The sequence below is a fragment of the Passer domesticus genome, chromosome 1 (genome assembly GCF_036417665.1).
Source record: "Passer domesticus isolate bPasDom1 chromosome 1, bPasDom1.hap1, whole genome shotgun sequence".
In the NCBI taxonomy this organism is placed as follows: Eukaryota; Metazoa; Chordata; class Aves; order Passeriformes; family Passeridae; genus Passer; species Passer domesticus.
In genome coordinates this window covers 160,282,597-160,301,607 of record NC_087474.1, presented here as the reverse complement: position 1 = coordinate 160,301,607, position 19,011 = coordinate 160,282,597, and the positions used below count along the sequence as shown (strand labels likewise).

Genomic DNA, 19,011 nt, shown 5'->3' with positions numbered 1-19,011 from the left:
GCCTTTTCCATGAAGAAATTCCTCCAACCTGAACCTGCCCTAAATGATCCTGCATTTGGGGAGGTGAATACAAACATAGATTTTCCAGGAGGTGACAATGACACCACCAGATGGTCCCAGCTGCATCCTGAAGGTCTGACCTTCCTCCTGAGCACAGGTGGGATTCTCCCTCCTCCCGCCCTGCTGGGACTTTTCCAGGTGCTCACATGGGACCCATCACGTGGGGCACATCCATGACCACCTGTGGAACCATTCCATTTGTGGCAGGAGGATGTGGGTATCAGGATTTTATTTAGAAACGCTGACTGGTAAGGAGCTTAGATCAAGATCCTGTGGATCTTAATCCTCTGGGAGTTTTGAATGCAGAAACAAAATCAAAACCAGAAGAGGAAACTTTTTCTTTCTTCCCTCTCCAAGAGGTTTTGGAAAGGTGGGATTGGTCCCTTGCCAGCATGAGGAAGCTGAGCTGATGGGAATTTCTGGCCATTCTGTGTCACCCTCACCCAGCTGGTGTCTTCACCATGTCAAGGAGACTTGAGTGGACATTCCTGGCCTCAAAATCTCTTCCCAATCTTTCCTCATGGGCTAAAATCAGCCCTGAGCTGTACCTGAGGTTGCCCAAACCCCGGGTCCTGCCCTTGTGACCCATCCTGTGCCCGGTGACAGTGACCTGGGGAGCTGGCAGGAGATTTGTCACCTGCAGGGCTACGTGCAGTGGATCTGTGGTGACGTTTTGTCCCCAGGCCGGCTGAGCTGTCCCACATTTGCAGCTCCACGTGGTGACATCACCCCTTCCACAACCCCACGTGAGTGTAAGACGCTTTCAGGGGCTTGCAGGATGATGAAAATCGCAACAGGAGCCTGAGGATCAGTTTTCCCAGTGGGGAAGTTTCCTCTCCCTGGGTGCAAACACTTTCCCACCATTCCAAACATTCAACTTTCCCACTTCCTCAAGCCCAGGGAGATCCTGGAGAGCTACAAAAGTTGCAGTCCAAATGTGCCACTCACAAGGGTGGAAGGAGAATCATGGAATGGTTTGGGTTGGAAAGGGCCTTTAAGATCATGGAATTCCAACCTCCAACCATGAGCAGGGACACCTTCCACTATCCCAGGTTGCTCCAAGCCTCATCCAGCCTGGCCTGGAGCAATTCCAGGGACAGGGCAGCCACAGCTTCCCTGGGAATTCTGTTCCAGGTCTTCCCCACCCTCTGAGGGAAGAATTCCTTTCCAGTATCTGGGAAACAGACCCTATTCTAGTTTAAAGCCATTCCCTGTGTCCTGTCACTCCATCCCTTGTCCCAAGTCCCTCTCCAGCTCTCTTGGAGCTTCTTCAGGCACTGGAAGGGGCTCTGAGGTCTCCCCGGAGCCTTCCCTTCTCCAGGCTGGACATTCCCAGCTCTCCCAGCCTGGCTCCAGAGCAGAGGGGCTCCAACCCTTGGAGCATCTCCATGGCCTCCCCTGGACCTTTTCCAGCAGCTCCACGTCCCACTGACATTGGAGCTCCCAGTGATGGGATCATCAAAGGCTTCAACACCTTCAGGGCAGATCTCTCTCTCCCTTTTCCCAGGAATTTATAGCTCAAACCCACAAAGGATCCTCTGTAGTTTAAGGTCTTTTCTTTGTCTGTCCTGACATTTTTGATCCCAAGGATTCCCTGATTGCTGGGAGGGATGAACAGGGAATGACATCATGATGAGATTGATTTTATATTTGTCTTCTGTTATCTCAGATCACACAAAAAAAAAAAAAAAACCTCCCAAACCCAGTCCAGCTTTTTTATTTTGAACCAAATCTCTGCCTTGGGCTTAGCCATGCCTGAGAACATCTTGTAATTTTTCTTTAAATCATAAGTGGAGCATTTGACAAGACAAGAAAAAAAGGGAAAAAGTCAAAAGTATCTTCCTAAGATGTTTGGGAAGCTGAAAAGTTCCTCATTACTCAGTCATGGTATCAAACAGCCTTTTCCTCATCCATTTAAAATAATTCCCTGGATCTAATTTTAAACAATTTTAGGCTATTTTGTGGGAAATCTTGAGGAAAAAAAAAATTAACTGGTATCTTATGAAAGTCAAATAGAGTCAGGTTTTTTACTTTCTTTTTTTTTTTTTTTTCCTTCTTCAAGGTGATTTTTCCTTTTGGATTTTATGGATCTTGGTGTTCTTCCTAAGGGAAACGGGGAACAAAGTCCTTGCGAGCAGATGAAACTCTTCCTTGGCTGCTTTCATACTGAGCATAAATCTGAGGAGGAAATTCAAACAGATATAGATAAATTTATAGATAGGGATATAGGTATATGTGCAGCTATGTGAGCAAAACAGACTTAAGACAGACCTTTGCTTTACCTTAAAATATTAACATTTAAGCTGATCTCCCTCTCCCATCTGCCTCATTCCCAATTTAATCCACTTTAAACATGGGGGAAACTGAGGCACGGCCATTCTGCCCGCATTCCCAGTGACCCTGATTTCTCAGCTCTTGGCTTGGCACCTTTTGGGGCCAGATCCTGAACTCCTGGAGGATGAGCATCCTCCAGTGACAAGGAACAAACCTTAGGAATGTCACGAGGCAGAAATGCTCGATGACTCCGAGCCCATGCTGGGAAGTCCCTGTGGCTCCTGAGGTAATTTCTAAGCAATTCCCGACCACTCAAGCATTTAAATCCTTTGCAGACTCAATTAAAAGGTTTTGGGGGAGTTGCTGGGTGTTTTGGGAGGTGGTTTTTTTTTCCCCTAAAAGCCTTTTAAACACCACTAAAAAAGTCTTTCCTCATTTCCGCTGCGGGATTGGCGGAGTGAGGACAAGGAAAGCCTGGGGTCATTCCAGGAGTCATTAATCCTGCTGGACAGGAGCTTTGTTGGCAATATTTCCCTCTCCAGCTGGGTGAGATCCCTCTGTTCCCGAGAGCCTGGAGGAGTCAGACCCAGCTCTGGGCCCAGGCTGGAGCAGCAAAGCTTAAAGTCATCCTACAACACGAAACTGGGCTTATCTTTATCTCTTGCTGTGAGGCACGAGGGGGTAGAGACAGAAATTTCTCCTTGCTGAGGGTTTTCTTCTCTTTTGATCCATGGTTGGAGCAATCTGGGATAGTGGGAAGTGTCCCTGCCCATGGAAGGTGGTGGAATGACATGGGCTGGAAGTCTCTTCCAAGGTGACCCATTCCATGATTCCAAGACTCTTCCCCTTGCTGGTTTAACTGGCCCCATAAAATGGGATCTTTCAGCTGCTCCATTTTTCCTTCTAGGCTGTCACATCCACATGGGACATTCCCCATGGATGGCAGAAAGCAGGACACACACTGGGACGCTCTCAGGACCAGCCAAACATCTCCTGGCTTGGAGAGGAAGACAAACTCTTCCCAAATCTCTGCCAATCCATCCTGGTGACCAGGCTGCTCCTTCATCCCCCTCCTGGGATCAGTCTTGGAGCACTTTCCAAGTGGTGAGAAGACACTGTGAGTCCTCTTTTGCTTCCTCTTTCCCACCTGGGATTGTTCCTTGCATTCCTGGCCGCTTTGGATCATCTTTAGGAAAAGCAAAGCTTGACCCTTCTCCTCTTTCCCCTCATCATCCCTGTCCTTCCAGGATGCTGTCCAGAGCAATTCTCATCCTTGTCAATACTGCCTTGGATGGCTGGGTCAATCCGGTCAGAATCCACCCTGGAATAATTTCCAGGGGTTATGAGGGATAAAATCAATCAGTCCATGAATGACTCATTCCCAGCTGGCACAGGCGGGGCCTCCTGCATTCCATTGCGGAGCGACTTTTTTGGGATAAATTAATTTTGCCTTTTCCTTGGTCCACCTCAGTTTCCGCCCCACTTTTCCCTTCAAACATTCCCATTTCCCATCCCAAGCCCTGGAAGGTGCCTCTAAGGAGCCAGCTGGGCTCCATAAGCCCTTAAGCAGCTCGGGGCCTTGCCCACGTCACCGCAGCCACGGCTGGGATGGCCGAGGTGAGCAGGACAGATTTTCGGGAGCTCATCTCCCACCGGGATGCTCCGAGGCTGGGACAGACATTGGATTAGGGGTTATTATCCCTCTCCAATTATAGCAACGCCTAATCCAGGGATGATGCTTTTGACAGGTGGAGATGAGGGATGGATCCATCCCTCCTGACATTAAGGAGCTTCCAGCGGCTCCGGCGCTGTCCAGACTTCCCGTTATCCACATGGATCCCAGATCTGCTCCAGGTGAGGTCCTTGCTGCTGCTGGACCCTAACCTTCAGCTGGGGATAAAAAAAAACCCAAAAGAGTTTTTTGGAACAGCATTCCCATCAGGGACAAAGAGGAGGGATCAAATCCAGGCCTTTTTTTTCTGAGGAAAGTGGCTTTGGGACACAGCAGCTCCAAGGATTTTTCCTTTAGTGCAGCACCTGACGTGGCACTTTTGCATCTGTGTCCTAACGAAGCAGTGATTAATTATCCCTGGGATCCTCCTAAAAGAGCCAGCACATCCCAAACCTGGCCCTGGCTCCGCTGGAGCGGGGCTGGGCTCTCTTCTCTCCCCCTTCCTTGTTTTTCCACTCTGCCTTCCCTCTCCCACTAAATTAATCTCCATTGCTCCAAAGGTCTCTCTGGCACACGCCGCTGACCCAAGCTCAAATTGATTTTTTTCCCTCACCCCTCACCCCTCGCTGTTTTCTGCCAGCAAAGCATAGCGAGGATTTCTATTTTTTTTTCCCCACCTGGAATTATTTTGATTTTTTTTAGTTTTGGAGGGACTAAACTTTGACCCTTTAGAAGTGAAAAGGAATTATTTCCATGCGGGGAAGTGAAGAAGGAGCCTGGAAGGTGGGGGCCCTTTTTTATGGCCACTTAAGTGGTGAAATTATTGAGGCAGCTCCAGGGGATTCATTTTTCCTGTTTTTTCCCTGCTTGTCCTGATCCAGCTGTGGGTTAAGGCAACTGATTTCTTCTGTTTCCAAACAAATTAGTGGAAAACCATCCTGTCCTGTGGTTCAGAGGTGTTCTGGTGGCTCTGGTTTTCTTTTTTTTTTTTTTTTTGAAAATGTTCAAATTAGGAAGAAATTACTTATTCAGAGGGTGGTGAAACACAGGATCAGGTTACCGAGAGAATCTGTGGCTGCCCCATCCCTGGAAGTGTTGAAACCCAGGCTGGATGGGGGTTGGAGCAGCCTGGGATAGTGGAAGCATCCCTGCCCCTAGAAAGGGGTGGAATTCCATGACCTTGAAGGTCTCTTCCACCCCAAACCATTCCCTGATTCCATGATTCATCCCTCACCACTCAAAACCTCTCACTGACCAAAATGAGGCTCCTCTGGCAAATCCCTGCCTTTGAGGAATTTTTCCAAACCTCTGGAAAGAACTGGAAATGTTTCCTGCATGTTTCCCTCCAAAGGTTTGCATGTCTCTGCGACAAAGGAATTAAAGTTTTTCCATAAAAGAAGAAATCTTCCTGCAGATGTGGAGCAGGATGGTGGGATGGGACCTGGTCCATCTCCACTTCCAATTTTTCCTCTTCAGAGAGGAAAATCCACCAGCATGGGCAGGAAATGTCTCCATGAAGGAGAAGGAAATATAATTATTATTCGTGTTCCATAAATTAGGGATTAATTAAGGAAAAAGCAGGTTCTTGATGTGCAAGAGAATTCCCAGGATGTCCCTACAGCACCAGCTCCCACTGGGAACACAGTGACTGCCAAGGGTAAAGAGGTGAACATAGAGAGCAGGAGGCACAAGGAAAATCAAGGAATGACTCCGATCCCATAGTCTCCAACTTGGGGTTGAGAGTTTTTCAGCATTTTTCCAGGGAATTTTTCCTCCTGGGAAGTTGGAGTGGGATGGAGAGATGAATCTGGGTGTTTGATCCAGATTTACCTTCCTAGGATAGGCACTGGGAGAGGGAGCATGGCTGAATTCCCAGGAATTCCCAGAGAATCTTTCTCTTCCCACTTTTGATTTTTCCCCCCTTTTTTTCTTGTCTTGCCAAATGCTCCACTTATGATTTCCCATCTCTTTCTCTTCACACTCCAGAGTCTGGACACACTGCAGGAACACCTCTCATGAAGGAGCACGTGGAAGCTTTAGTCCTGGATAAAACATTCCAATATCCCACTTGGCACGGCAGGGCCTCCTCCCTCCCTGCACAGCATTCCCAGGATGCTGCTCCTGGATGTGAGGGAGGGTGTTCTGGAATGTGTTCCATGGGATGAGAGCAGTGTTCTCAGCCCTGGCATGAAACTGCGGATTCATCTTGGCCAAAATCCAGGAAAAATAGGACCCTATGGATCTTCTCATTCCAGGGCTTGGACAAGGAGCCAGCGATGCTCTTGGCAGAGGCATCGAGGGCAGTGTTAAACTGCATCAAAATCCAAGGAATTTTGTCCAGGAAAGGGTCTTCCTGCTTTTCCTGTGTCCAAGTCAGTCTGAAAAAGGAGTGGGAATGTTTGAAAGTTTGGCCTGATCCCACCACGGGATTTGGGAGCAGCATCCTGGCAGGGACAGGACATTCAGCATCATCCCAAGGGTCAGCCTGGTGTTGGATTTCAGCTCCAGGGCCCAGGTGGGGAAGCTGCTCCCAAAATTCCTCCGCGCAGCCAAGTCAGCAGCTCCGGAATTGTCTCCTCAGCAGGATCTGGGGGATGTCTCAAGGACAACGCTCCCGCAGAGGCCACACGGGGCTGGGGACACCAGGATGTCACACACAGCGTGGTGAGACCAGGGTGGGTGGAGTGGAGGGAAGGGGAAAAGAGAGAATTGCAAGGAATTTTGAATGGACTCATCCCTAAATTTGTATAAGAGCAAATTTGGGATAGGTGGCACTGGGCAAGTGTCCCCTCTGGAAGTGTCTTGGGGACATTTGTCCATCAGGATCCTGCTAAGAAGCACCTTGGGATTGAAATGTTCAGGACACCCTTTCCTACATCCCTAAAGCAGGAATTCTGGGCAGAATCCCTAATCCAAGTGGTCTCCCAGAGGGGACCTTCAGGAGGGAGACAGAAGGAGAACCTTGGCATCAGCCATTCCCTAAATTGTGCTCCTTGCTTGGAGCTGGAAAATCCAGGTTCCTCTCCTGTGGTTCTTTACAGTTGACACTTCACATTCCAGAGTCTGGTGGTTTCAGAAAAGGGTTGAAACATCCAGACAGGAAATATTTTGGGATTCATCTCCTGAACAAAACAGATTCAGGTTTTGTGGCATCCTCAGGAGCTGCTCAGGTTTCCTCAGCTTTGCTGTGCCAAAACCTCTGGAATGGAGGGCAGGGAAAGGGAGAAGTGGTGGCTGGGGAGAAGAATTCCCAGCAGAGCTGCTGAGAAATACTGGGATGAAAATTCCTGTGTAATCCTGACCCGCAAATGAGGGGATGGAGCATCTGGGAGAGGATTCAGGGAAGGATTGAGACCAGGAGCTTCCCATGGGATATGGTAGAGTTGGAGGAGTTTTGTCACCATCAGGTTTTTTGGGATGTGTCCATGTCACATGTGAAGGGATCAGTGTGGGAAGTCTCCAGCTATCGTGGAATGATCAAAATTCTGGCTATTCCAGAGCCTTTGGAAAAGCTGGGAAATGCGGCACATCCTGCCAGGTTAGAGCCAGGCCAGGCACTTTGGAATGATGCTGCAATCCGGGAGGAAAAAATCTGTGTAGGCACCCCCTCCTTGGAACAGAATTCCCAACTGGGATGGTCACAGCTCCAAGGCTTCCAGACGTCAGGAAAAGTCTGGAAAATGTCCTCATGTTGGAATTATTGGAGTTGTCCTGTACAGGATCCCCACCTTTCCTGAGATTTTCCACGGCTTGCTTTTCCATCACTCATGAGGATGTTCCTGGGATGGATCTCTTGCATTTTTGGGAATAAGTGGAGGCATCAACCCCCAGAGTGTCTCCAATCCCAATCCACCGCCATCGACTCCAGGCATTTTGTGTCCATTCTGCTGAGCTGATTGGAATTCCAGGTGTCAGTTGGCAGCAGGATCACATGAGCAGAGGGAAAACTTTTCACTGGACATCACTTCCCTTGGGTTTAGGATGGAAAAACCCAGAGTGGATCCACAAAAAAAATTCCTCCTGCCCTGAGGAAACATTGCTGTGGATTTTGAGCCAACCAAATTCCAGGCTGGATCAGGCCAGCCTCATTTTCACCCATGAATTTGTTAAAAATCCATTAATAAGGGCACAAAAATCTCTGGATTTACCTCAGGTGGAATTTTCTGTCATTCATCTTTATTTTTCCTGCAATTCTCTGTGTTTTCCATGAGAAAATGAAAAGGCCTCAATTCCCAAATTTTTCCTAAATGAAAACACTTCCTATCAAGTCACCAGAGGAAACCTTTTAAGCAAAGATACAGAAATAATATTATGAATCATAATATCATTGGAATATCTGTGGAATTTGGACTTTTAAAGTCCATCCAAACACCACTTTTTCTGGGAATTTTGTTTAAATAACAAATTACAATTCCCAACTCCTTCTTATTCAAGTTCTGGAGGGTTTTCACTTTTATTTTCATTTGTCTTTTCCTTTTTTCCCCCATTTAAAAAAAAACCAAAACATATTTTCATTGGATATTGCTGAAGGAAATCCACCATGAATCCACCCAAATTCTACAGCTGAGGGCCACCAGGTGTGTGGGGACAATCCAGCAAGAATTCCACAAATGGATTCCCAAAGGGAGGTGAAAATCCCGATAAAATATCAGCTGTGATAACCTCTCAGTGGAGTTGGAATGTTTAACATCTAGGCAGGATCGTGGGGAAAGTGTGGGATCATGAGCTCATTGCCACTCCATAAATACAGGACTGGGGAATGTGGCTGGGACTTTTCCAGCTGTGGATTTTTTGGGATTGTAGGAACAGGTGCAGTGGTGCTCGTATGGAGATATTGGGGAGCATCATCCAGACTTTTCCGGGTGAAATCCATGAAAATTTGCTCGGGCCACAAAAATCCTTCCTGGTTATCACCAGTGAGACCTTCAGGGACGGGCACAAGGAAATATTCCATGGGGAGGGGTCAGATGAGGGATGAGATGAGTGGGAATGATTTGGGAAGAGGGCAGGATTGTGGGATTCACTTCCTAGACTCAAAGGAGACCTTCTCCTACCGCTGGAGGTTCTGTAGTTATGGGATTCATCCCTACCTTGTGCCCCAGTTGCAGGAAGGATTTCAGACTTCTGGGATTTGCTGCAGGACACAGACCTCTCCCTCCCCTTCAGTCTCAAAAATCCTGGTTTTTCTCTCTCCAAAGCTGCTCCCAAAACAAAGAGCTCCACAGGCAAACAGAGAATTTTTGGGAGTGTGAAGATCCCCAGGATTATTCCTGACCATTGCCACCTTTCTGAGCTGAACCTCACTGGTGCTGTCCCTCCTGATCTGAGTCTTGCACAGGAATTTTATGTTTCCAGGATTCCAAAGGATGAGGAAAGGGTTAAGAGGGCCAGGAGCTGCTCAGGGCTCCAGCAGTGGGGCTGGGAGTGGGGTTGAGGACACTCCCGGGATTTCTGCCTCATCCACAGCCCATTTCCAGAGGCTTTTCCCAAGCTTTATTTACCTGTTCAATATCAGGGAGCAATTCCCACTGCAGCTTTAACATTCCACGCTCCAAAGTGCAAACTACACAAAATCCCCTTTCCCTCTTAAAGGAGCACATTCTGTAACCCCCTGCATCCCTCCGTGGGGCATCCATGCATCCCTAAAAATGCTCCATGAGGCATCAGCCAGCTGCAGGGACCATCTGCACATGGATTTGCATACACAGCACTTTTCCAGGGAATTTGTGCACTCGGAGTCAGATCCAGCCCCACTCCTGCAGGAAAATCTCATCCGTGGAAACGACTGAGCACACACAGGAAATTTGAGGGGTTTTCCTCAAATGCTGCCTGGGTGGGAATTCCAAAGTGCTCATTCCAAGCCCACCCAGCTCTGAATGTGTTCCTTGGAGGTTATCCAGGGAGATGTGGAAATGGCATCCCGCTGCAGTGTCAGGAACTGAAGGAAATGCAAATAACTACAAAGAAGGGGTGAGAAGAGGAATCCCAGAGCTCTCTGGGATCCTTCAGTAGGATCCGGTGAACTTCAGGGAAAAAAGGGGCTGGAAAACCACTGCCAGGATGAGGAGATGCCCCAGGGTGGAGTTTCCATGATCCATAGGGACAGACAAGACTCAAAAGGCTTCACTCGGCCCTGGGTGCTGCATTGGAAATGTCATTCCCAAACCCTGAGGGCAATCCAGGATTCCTTGAGCCACCACCAGTGGATCCCAGTGTGTGACATCCCTGTCCCTCCTCACCCCTGGATTGCATCCGGAGTGAAAAATCCCATCTCATCCCACTGTCACCCCGATTCCCATCCCGAGGTTGGGATCCTTGCTCCAGCTGCAATCCTTCACTGCAGCTCCATTCCCCAAACAGGTGCTTTTTCCTGGAAATCAGAATAATGGCGGGGGTTTTCTTGGACAGGGATGTCCCCCCTGCCCCGTTGCCAGATGTGCTCCACAGCTGGTGGCTCCAGCTGCTGGTGGCTCCTCTCCTCGTGCCAGGCTGATGGATGGATTTTCCCAGCAGGAAATTGCTGGCAGCAGCTCAGCCGATCCATCAGCTGCTCTTTGCTCCCCATTTTTCCCTTTCCCAGCTGAGCTTGGCATCCCCAGCCTTTCCCCAAGACTCAGAAAAGCCTGGGAATGGGGATGGGAATGGTGCAAGGAAAGGAGGAGTTGTTCCCAGGAAATTGGGACATCCTGGTGGGATTCAAGCTCCCCAGGGCTTGACATGGTTTCAGTGCTTCCAAACCTGCCAGGAAACATCTTCACATCCATGTATTTATTCCCAGATTTTGGACGTGAAACTCTTCTGGGCAACACCCGTGTTGTGGGATGGGTTTTTCTTCCTTGAAAAAACGGATAAGAGGGGGGTTCCTGCTTTTCCCTCCATTCCTGAGGCTGGAAAAGGGGTGGTGGAGAGGGATGGAGGGGCTGGAGAAGGGATCCTGCTGGGAAGCTGCTCCCTGCTCCTTGGCAGAGCCAGAGCCTCAGGATTAATGCTTGTCCTTGCATTTCTGACGGAATTCTGTCTGCTCCGGAGGAGCCGGCTCGCCTGGTACTTTTCCTGCTGGAGCTGGAATGCTGGGACAGGGAAAATCCTTGCAAGGTGAGGGGGAAGGTGCTGGGGCTCCAGCGTGGATTCCTCATGGCATGGGAGAGCATCTCTGCAGGTCGGTGCAATGTGGATGCTGGCCTGGATTTGGAGGGGGAAAAGGGAAAATTCTTTCATTACAAGGGAAAATATGGAAAGGGCAGGACGAGGCTCTGAACAGCCAGATCTAGTGAAGGTATCCCTGATTATTGCAGGGAATTGGACTGGATGACCTTTAAAGGCCCTCCCCAAAACTATCCTGAACTCATTGAACAGGAATTGCACAAAATTCCAGCCCAGCCTTGAGCCAAGACCCTCCTGCTCCCTCTGGATGAAGTTGAAGAGCTCAGCTGGTCTTCCCAGCTCCCAGAAGCATTTTGGTGCCTCAGGAAGGGTCTCCCTGGAAAGGGGACTCCCGGGATCCTGCATCCACATAGAGATCCCTCTTTTCCATCCTCTCCCTGTGCTGGGATCAATTGATACATTTGTATCTAACGAGCCACAGGAACAGAGTCCGTGTGGGCTTGGGCAGGGTAATGGATGGAAAAAGCCCCTTCAGCAAGAGGGAAAGTGGGAAAAAAGGAAGGAAAAATCAATGGGAAGATTGGGATGACATCATAGCACCATTATTATGTCATCAGCCCCACTCCATGGATTTATCGCTCTGGCTGTGATTTTCCTTGGAGCTTCCTGCCCTTCTCATTGCAGAGCTTTCCCAAATCTGCTGTTGGCCTAAAAAAATAGGGAACAGTGGCATTCCAGACCTTGTGATATCACTGTGGCCTCCCCATCCACTGCAGGTGTTCCCAGATGAATTTGGGAGACAACACTGGTGGTTCTTCCCTATTTTCCTTTTCACCTTTCATCCTTTGGGAATAAGCCTAGCAGTGTTGCTTAGCCTGACCTCTTTTCTCCAGTCATGTTTTTATGCTTTTCCTTTATTTCTGTGGAGAAAAACATGGAAAACAGAGCCCAAACCTCTTGGAACAGGCAGGTTCAGGGATCAAACCCCTTTAAATTATCTGTTCTACCTGTCCTGATATAGGCATAGAAATCCAGCTGGATGAGTTTCCCACTTTCCCAGTTACCTTTCCCATTCTTTTCTGCTGAATTTTGCTGGGAAAAAAAAAAATCAGGTTGACACAATACCTGCAATGTGGATAGGGAAGGGAAAAGGCTATTTTGGAATACCAGAACCACAGGAATGTTCGTGTTTTCCTCTGCCTGATTTAAAGGAAAGATAAAAAAAAAATATTAAAAAAATCAGGATAAAGTCAACACATCCCAAAATGGGTAATTAAGAAATCCAAATCTCTGTAGGATCATTATCCGAGCAGCATTCCACACGGATGGCAATTTTTAATGGCTGTTCCAGCAATTTAATATCCACTTTAATATATCCGTGTTTTCCAGCACACAGAGCCAGGGCAGGAAGGCAGATTTGGGCTCAGCAAGGATTAAATGATGGGATTGTATCCCATAAAAAGCTGAAGGAACAACTCCCATCTCTCAGCCTGGTGATTAGGGAAGATAAAAGATAAGGGGCAGCAGCAAAGCTGCCCCCATGTGCCTCAGTTTCCCATTCCTATGGAGCAAGTCCAAGGGATTTAGGGGATCCAAGCCAACCAGGCAAGGGAAAAGCCAAATTTTCTGGCAGGGCTGATCTGAATCCAAGGAAAACCCACCCAAATCCTTGCATGCCACAAAACCCTCCCTATTTTCTCCAAGCTTTGAGTCACTCCCACCCCAACCAGCTCCCACTGCAGGAAGAGGCACTGAATTCCCAACTCTCCCAGTCCCACATGCTGGTAATTTTTGAGCTTTGCCAGGTGGTGACTCCCTGGTTTTCCTCTCATCCTACACCGTGGGAAAAGCTCAATTCTCCCAGTTAAGCCTGGATTTGTTTTTTGATCCCAAAAATTCAGCACTTACAGGATGCAGAGGTGTTGAGGCTGCACCTGAATTCCTGCAGGGCTGGGCAGTATCCAGATGTGCCAGGCTGGATTCAGTATCCAGCTGTGGCAGGCTCTGGATTCCCATGTAGGGCTCAACATCCAGATGTTCTGGATTCACTTTCCAGCTGTGCCAGGCTCCTCAATCCCACGCAAGAGTTGGCACCAGCCCATGCAGAGTTTGGGATCAGCCTCCCCCATCATCCAGCTGTGCAGAGCTCAGCATCCAGCTGTGCTGGAGCCATATCCAGCTGTGCCAGAGCCATACCCAGCTGTGCCAGCCATCCCTGAGCAGGATCCATGCCCAGCTCAGCATCCAGCTGTGCTACGTCCAGCTGTGCAGGATTGTCCCGCGGCATTCTGGCCATATGAGGCAACAGGTTTGGAATTATTTTGGACGTGTGTCTCAGACATTCCCACTAAAAAAGGACTCCTGGGAGAGGCAGAGACAATCCACAGCTGGTGACTGACAGGGATTCACTCCAGGGAAAGGGCAGGGAAAGTCTGGGGAGAATGAGAATGTCTCATCCCTGAGATATCATCAGGCTGAGATCTTTCCTCGGGGAATTTTCTTTTAACAAAACATTTTTCCAAAGAGCTTTTCCTTGTCTGGAAGAAAGGGATACCTGCGTGTTATGGGGGTTGCAGTTTGGTTTTCCCTCAAAGAGTTGGGATACTCAGCTGGGCTGGTGGCTGGTGGTGACAATGCCACCACCCTGACCTGTCCCCCGGGCTCCGGAGGTGGGAATTACCCCAGGGCTCGGCAGCACAAGGTTGTGGACTCCGTGATTTTTAATTAATGCCATTGACTCGGAGCGTGTTGGGAAAGGGGAGGGCCTGGAACGGGAAATTGTCCCTTGGAGGGACAAAGCCTGACAACCTTGTCATCCCCAATTAGCAGCTAATTACCTCCATGACGAACATCTTTATTAATCCAATTAATAGCGCGGGTGGCGTGACCTCGGCAGAGCTGCTGACTCAGGGTGGGGCTCGCCAGGAGCGGGATGGGGGGAGGAAGGAGTGCATTCCTCCTTTCCCAACTCCTTCACTAATCAGTGGCTGATTCCCACTGATCTCCCAGCCTGATCCCAAATATTTCCTCTTTCGTTTCTGCTGTCCACTCATCTGCTTCTTGTCTGTTTGTCCCTTTATCCATCCATCTTCCAACAGATTTTTTTGGAAAAATAACCCCATCTCCGGGTGTTAAACCATGGATCATGATGATCTGGGATGCTGGGATGTCTCCCAGCTGGAATGCTGTGCTTATCCCTGGTCTCAGTGTGCAAATCTTCCCTGAGTGGGGAAAAGCTCGGGATAGATGGAGAAATGGATGGAGGTGGTGGATCTATGGATGGATGGATTGATGGGAAGAGAGATGGATGGATGAATGGACGGATGGATGGATGGATGGATGGATGGATGGATGGATGGATGGATGGATGGATGGATATATGGATAAATAAGAAGCTGGATTGGTGGATAGATAACTGATAGAGGTGAATTAATGGATTGATGGATGAATGGATATTCATGGAGTTGAAACAAATGGATTGATGATGCTGATGAGGATGGGACCAGGAATCCAATTGGAAGAGCTGGACACTGAAGGGTCACTGGAAGGCCACATGCAGGTGGGACAGGTGGGATGACAGTCCCTCATTCCTCCTGTGAGGCCAGTACTTCCCAGTATGGATGGAGGCACTTCCAGCATTTCCCACTGGGCTTTGTGGATCCTCATTCCCTGCAAAGGGAGCATCCAAACTGGGATGCCCCCTCTCAGGCAAGGCACAATCCCATGGAAGCACCACTGAATGTTCCATATCCCCAGGGCCAGTAGTTGGGCTGGGAATTGCTTCGGGAGTATTGTTTTTTCCCAAGCTCTCTTGTGGAGTGACCTCTCCTCCATCCTCCCCCACAGATGGAGCCTCAATTAAATTCGGGAATCCATTTTTTTAATAGGACTTTCACCTCAGCTCCCTGCCGGCCCATTAAAGCCATTATGGCAGAGTTAAGTAAGGAATCCTGGGAGCCTCTGGAGCTGTCATCCCATGTTTATGGCCCAGGCAATGTTTGCTTTATTAAAGATTCAGGAGCCATTTCCGAACGCCTCCGTTCTGTCCTTCCCATTACAGGCCAGACCCTGGCGAAAGGGTGACTGCAGGGAAAAAGAGGATTGCTCCTAAGATGGGAAAAAAAAAATAGGATGGGGTTGCTGGGAGAGTCTAAGGGCATGACAGGAGCTGGAGAAAAAGGCAAGAGGAGAGGTGGGAATTTAATCCCAAAGCAGTGCCGGGTGTTGCAATGAAGCTTTTTCCAGCTGCTGCAGAGTTTGGTTTTCCCTGGTTTCCAGGAGTTGAGCAGGATCCAAAGGCAAATCCCTGTCTGGCCCAGCCACACAGGTTGCTCAAATAAATTGTGGAATCTCCATCCCTGGAAGTGTTCGAGGCCGGGAGGCCGGGTTGGATGAAGCTCTGGAATAGGGCAAAGTGTCCCTGTCCATGGAAGGGGCTGGAATGAGATGGATCCCAACCCAAACCATTCCATGACTCTGTGATCTGGCCATGCAGAGCGAGCTGACACCATCTGGGCTTTTTCCAATCCATGGTGGGGTCCTCATTGACCTCCAGGTCCCTAAAATTCCCTTCTTCTCACCACAATCCCTCATTTCCCCCTTCCGTGACCGTCCTCCCTCCTCTTTTAGACTGCAGAGCACAGACCCTCTGAAACCACCAATATCCTACAGAAAACAGGGATCCAAGGAGATTCCCTTCTCCATCCTTGTCTTGCTGCCAGGCCAGCTCCACCTGGGCCAGGTCTAACCTGCTTCCATATGGGAGACACTTGTTCCCATCCTTGGGAATGATGATTGGGATGGGATGGGATGGGATGGGATGGGATGGGATGGGATGGGATGGGATGGGATGGGATGGGATGGGATGGGATGGGATGGGGTGTTATTCCCAGGTTATCCCCAAGTTCCCATGCATGAGGAGGTGGTCAAGCACTCCCCATGGATCACACATGGGACGGGATAAGGGGTTATCCCCATCCCAGCTTTTGTCCCCTGTAGGAAGCAGCTGAGGATGAAGGGCCTTGGGGACAGTCAGGTCCTTGCTGTCCCCCTCTCATCCCAGCTGGGCAATTTCTGGAGCTGAGCACCCCTGGGTGCACCTGAACCCTCTCCCACATGACACCCAAGGGTGGCCAGAGGACGTGGAGCTACTCCTGTGTCCCACATGTGACAATTTGGGACTGGGATGGCTCAAGGTGACGAGGGGATGTTGAGAACAGGATTCAGCGTGTCCCAGCTCTGCCCTCTAGTGCAGCTCCACCAGGTGCCATCGCCACTCCTGAACCTGCTGGTGTCACCCCTGCAGGTCCCAGTCCCCCAGCCCTGGTGGCTCTGGTGGCTTCACAGCCCTCTTGGTGGCCTGATGAACTTCTCAGTGTTTGCTGCCACCTGAGCTGACACGGAAGGGATTTTGTACCTCCGAGGTGCTGGGGGAACAGGGCCAGGAGGGGACCTTGGGCCAAGAGTTGACCTTGGAAATCTCAGAGAGCACCTTGGCAAAGCTTTTAGGATCAGCCCAGGGGAGCAATTCCCCCTCTGCAGCCCCAGAGGGGGATGAGGGATGAACTCTCCAGCTTTTAGGAACAGGATGGTGCTCCCACTGCTTCCAGGAAAATCCCAGCCCTTCATGGGATGGGGTTTGCTACGAGCTCAGGGTGTAGCTGCACTGCAAACGTTTGGTTTCACTCCTTGCATGCTTTTCCCAGTAGGATTTTTCAGGATATAGGGACTAAACCCGCTATTTGTGCCCTTTTTTTTTTTTTTTGGGATGCACCCCAGGGACACCCGTGCCCAGCCTTGGGTGCCAGCGTGGGTGGGGGGTGCCCGGCTGGGCAGATCTGGGGGGGCTGTGGGCGGTGGGTGCATTGCACAGCGCGCTGCTGCCCTCCAGTGGGCTCAGGCTGGAGAGGAGGCTGGAATTCCATACGGATGCTTGGGAAAGCAGGGGTGGGCCTGAGGATGTCCCTTCCCATGGGGTGGAGCAGGCACCGGACAAGGGATCCCACAGAGAAATCCTGGAGCAGGAGAAATCCTGCTCTGCCCCATCCCACTGCTCCTGGACCAGGAGTAGTTGGAGGCAGCTCCAGCCCCTGATCCCTCTAAAAAATTCCAAATTTATTAAGATTTAGTGAGAGCACCTGGCCTGGCTCCAGTGTCCCACATCAAGCCTCTTTTGCTCTTTTCCCTCTGTTATCCCCAGGGAAAAGCAGGAGCATGGATTTGGAGCCAGTAACAGCTCCTGTTGGTCACGGTGCCAGTGGGATGTGAAGGCACCAGGACACCACAGGGACCTTCTCCTCTTGTGTTGTGTCATTAATGAAGGAGGGAATCAAATCCCCTTCCCACCAGGCTGGAAGGGCTGGTCCATGGGCTGGGAGATTTTTGTTATGGAAGGTGAAGCTCCAGGAGGAGGAAAATCAGGAAATTTGGGTGAATCCCTGTGGTTTTGCTGGGCTCTCCAGGATGGGATTTCCAGGATGGGGTTTCCAGGCTGTTTTCTGACTCAAAGGCCCTGGAAATCACCAGTGATTTAAAAAATCCCCCAAATCCTCTTTCCATCTCCTCTCTGGTCATAAGAGCTGCATGAACTGGTCCCAGTCCAGGATATCCAAACATTCCTTGTTTGCTGATTCCCCTGGAGCTCCTCTCTGCATGGATAGACCTCAACTTCTTGGTAAATGTAAAGTTATTTTTGCCCTATTTTTTGGTGTTTTTTACCATGTTTTACCCTCCAGGACCTCTCTGCTTCCTGGTCAAGCTGGAGAAGAGAAGCATGGACAGATCCAGCTCCATGGATTTCAGGAAAGAGGGAAGGAGCAGCAGGCTCTTGCTGATGGAGCACAGATCCCATCTGAGCACACGTCACCAGAGGGGGAGGCGATCCCAGCTCCCGAGTCACGAGTTTCCCACATCCACTGAACGTGGGTGGGAAAAGGATCTTCTGCAGCAGAACGACTTCACTGTGGGTGGCTTCCAAAACCTGGCACAGGAGGGCTGATGGAAGGGGAAACTCCTTAAATTCCAAAATTATGTCCCCCCAAAAAAAGCTGGATGCTGTTTTAACCCTGGCTTGCTAGACAGGATGAAAAAAGCTCCCACCACATTCCATAAATAAATTGAATTTTGAAAGTCCTGGCCTTGTTTTTTTCCCATTTAAGGGGTTTTAAACCCACCTTTCTTCTGTGAGATGCATGTTCCCATAATCCAGCCCCGAATCCATGGGTTTGGTCATCCTCCCAGGATGGTGGGGAGGTGGTATCCAGGTCCCAAGGGGAAATAGGGGGTCCCATGCCAAGGATTTGCTGCTTTCCAGCCTAAATTCCAATTGATGAACTCTTCCCAAAAAAAGGGATCAGAAACCCTTTATGGAACTAAAAATGCAGTTAAAAACCTGCTGTGTGAAGCAAAATTACTTTCTTGACCAATTCCCCTTTTTTTTAGCAGGGGAAAAGCCCCCAAGAGATTGAGCCCTAGCCTCACCCTTCACTTCCCACGTGACTTCCATGAATTTGTGTGACAAAGCCACCACCTCCCATTGCATCCCCCTGGAAATGGAGACCACGGCTCACCAAGTTTAATTTGGATGCTTGGGACCTTGGTTTTCCTTGGAGCAGCCCATCCTGGACCCAAAGGATCTCTCCCAACCTCAAAAGCTCCAGATTTGTGTAAAAATGACCCAAAATTGACTTTTTAGGAGGATCAGCCGGGGCTTGTTTCCTGTCATGGGTGGTGCAGCCGTAATTCCCAACAAAAGTGCTACAAACTGGATTTGAATCAGTGCTTTTTAATCCATAAAAGGTGAGAATCCATGTACAAATTAAAAAAAAAAAAAAAAACAACCAAAACCCCAAACTAAGCCTGACATAAAACCCTGGAATTAGGGAAATTAGGAAACACAACCC

At 49.5% G+C, this 19,011-nt stretch overlaps 1 protein-coding gene across 1 annotated transcript in view; it reads left to right on the top strand.

Moving 5' to 3' along the window:
* The window catches only part of TOP1MT (DNA topoisomerase I mitochondrial), a 350,131-nt gene that overhangs the window by 283,906 nt on the left and 47,214 nt on the right, over window positions 1–19,011 (top strand). The gene's annotated exons all lie outside the window — the stretch shown is intronic.